Genomic DNA, 2,940 nt, shown 5'->3' with positions numbered 1-2,940 from the left:
GAGGGAAACAGCGCAAAACAGGAGACGCAGTCATTACCACCTCCTGCCACGAAATAACCACGGCGCCTCTCTCCATGGTTTTATGGCGCTATTTCCGGTATATTTACAAGGTTATGTACGGGATTATAGGTCATCATGCGAAATTTTATCTACCTTTTTGGTGCTCCAGAAGTATGCGCAGCGATATGTCGCACAACCTGAATCCGCTACACACATACACACTATTTTCAGGTTGTGCGCCATCTTGGTGCACATACTTCTGGAGGTCCCTTTTTACCTAACCCTAAAGCCAACCATATCCATATGGAAAATGTTCTAAATTATGGTACCCAAGATGTGTCACCAGCAGGGGCAGACCTGCCATTACAGCATTACTGGCTACATACGTTGGTTGGTGTTTTTAATTTGCTGCTGTGATACTCCAACTCAAAACAAGGTGCCCCGAACTCATTGCAAAATTTTTTTTCTGCTTCACACTGTTTTGCGCTGCTTCCCCACTGTTTTGCGCTGTTTCCCTCTGTTTTGCGCTGTTTCGCGCTTATTGCGGTGTTTCGCGCTGTATTCAGTAAGTAGTAAGACCGGTCTATAGGTCTTACTTTGAATGATATTTGAAAATATTGTAACTAGGAATTGTAAATTCACCATTTACTCAGTGGAGTTATTATGTTTAAAATTCTCCGAGTAAAATTTTGAGTATCGTGATTCTTTATAAAGTAGATGACTTTGATTATTAAAAATAAAATTAAATATCAGAAATATAGTTGCAACTATCAGATATAACCATGTGTTTTTTTATTATTATGTCTATACCATATTATTTCCTGTCTTATCAGTTGTTTGTATCTGATATAATCCTATTAGTTCTTTGTTCGATTCTCGCTTTTTTCGGTTATGTAATATCTTTTTTAATATGAAATCTGACCTTTGTATCATATCATTGGTACAACTGTTTGCTGAGTTGTGATTGGTAAAAAAATATTTATCGCTATCGGATGTACATCAGCCTGACGCATAAAAGCATTACAATGTAAATATGATGGTACATGTAAACAGCAATTTTAGTAAAAGCAAATTGCATGATAGAAAATATGCACTATGTATATTGAACAAATTTATTTTAAACAATAATAGTGCCAGGTTGTTGTTATTAGCAATAGCATTCTATGCGATTTGTTTCCACACTAAATATTGCTGACTCTTTGATATAATGAATTTCACACAGACATTGCATAAAGAAATGGGATAAAAACTGAGGATTATACATATTTTATTGATAATTCTGTAATAACCATAACCTGAAAATTTATTTTAGTAATATGAATTTCCGGTGTTTGAATTTTATTCCCGGTTTATTCAGTCGTTTTCGGTTTTTAAATAGTGTCGGGAACTTACGTAGAAGTATATTTCCATAATTAAAACCTTTTTTCAGACCAATTGTTGCCATAGGCTGAGTAGACGAAATTGGAGTATGGTAACTTACTTATATGTGATACAGTAAACTTTGATGTTAACAATTTTTGAAAATGTTACCAGGCCTCAATTTTCATTCACGCATTTTCAAAATTTCAAGATATAGGAAATTGTGTACTTTTTTCTTGAGAACACGACTCAGTTCAGAATGTTCGATATTTGAAAATGAAATTTTTTTATAATGTATTTGGAATAAGAAGTTATTTGATTGCTAACTGCCCTGTCCCTATACCTATTTATGTTAAGTTTATAATAATTGATCATGCTCAAACTTTTCCATATATGTCCTTTCTGTCACGTTTAAAAGCCGGTTTTCGAATGATTGGCAGCTTATCAGAATGCTGTACATAGAGCATGTGATGGATGTGTCATTTTATTCACTAAGAATGACCTGAGTCGGTGCACTATATTTTCTTGTCATTTAAGCAACTTATTGATTAGTTTGAAACATGGTTTCTGTGCACAGTTGTGTGCGGCTGTTGTTATACCTTTCAAAATATTTGAAATGTATATATTGTTAACCCTTGCTTTATGTACTTTCAATATTTGATACCACAGATCAATAAAAATTGATTTGCTGACCAATACATGCATGGAGACAGACTAGATATATCATTATTATTTCATGACCTGATTATTAAACAATCTGTTGCATTGCCATACTCCATGTAATTGATATCCTGAAACTTTCTCAGTATTGAGATAATAAAGTATATTCATGAATCAGCATTATAATTGCTTAATAATATTTAATATTCTGATATAAAGTTTCATGATCAGTTGTGTTAATTAATAATAATTTTGAATAGATCAAATTTGGCCATCCTTCAATGAAAGGGTCTAGTTTAAATTTATATAGCATACAAAGACATGGCACAGGTTGCCAATGGCATAACAAATAATCCTAATCCTCTCATCTATCTCAACATAATTTTTTTGAATATTCCTATAAATAATAGGTACATTTGAAGTTAATCATTAATACCATTTCCCTACTGCTTGTTGGGTATGAGTCACCCTTCACAGTAGTAACTAGATATCGCTTTTGAAATTTTTAACCAATACACCTACCAGACATCAGCTGACCTTATGACTCATGCTTTGAGAATATCACACCACTTTTCTGAGATTTCGGCTTACAGTTGTTTTTTTATGCTTGGTGGCCTCAGTCGGAACCAATACTATATATTTGTTAGTATCAAATAAATAGATGAGTTGCCTAATCGAAGTAAATATTTATTTCACTGTTGCATGTTTAGCATGTAGTTGCGACTATGCGTATTGACGAATCTATAAGACAGTGCAGTCCACTACCAGCATATAATGTATAAGTTGTCATGTGTCATTTAGAGAAAGAATTTGTGGTACACTACTGATGGTTGATGTAATATACATAAATGATGAAACATTTTTGTTCAGCTGGTTAATTTGTCATCAGTTTGTAAGTATGTCAGTAAATACAGTATTACT

The sequence above is a fragment of the Styela clava genome, chromosome 6, assembly GCF_964204865.1.
Source record: "Styela clava chromosome 6, kaStyClav1.hap1.2, whole genome shotgun sequence".
NCBI classification, from domain to species: domain Eukaryota; kingdom Metazoa; phylum Chordata; class Ascidiacea; order Stolidobranchia; family Styelidae; genus Styela; species Styela clava.
The sequence above is the reverse complement of the archived record's forward strand: the minus strand, read 5'-3'. Positions refer to the sequence as shown.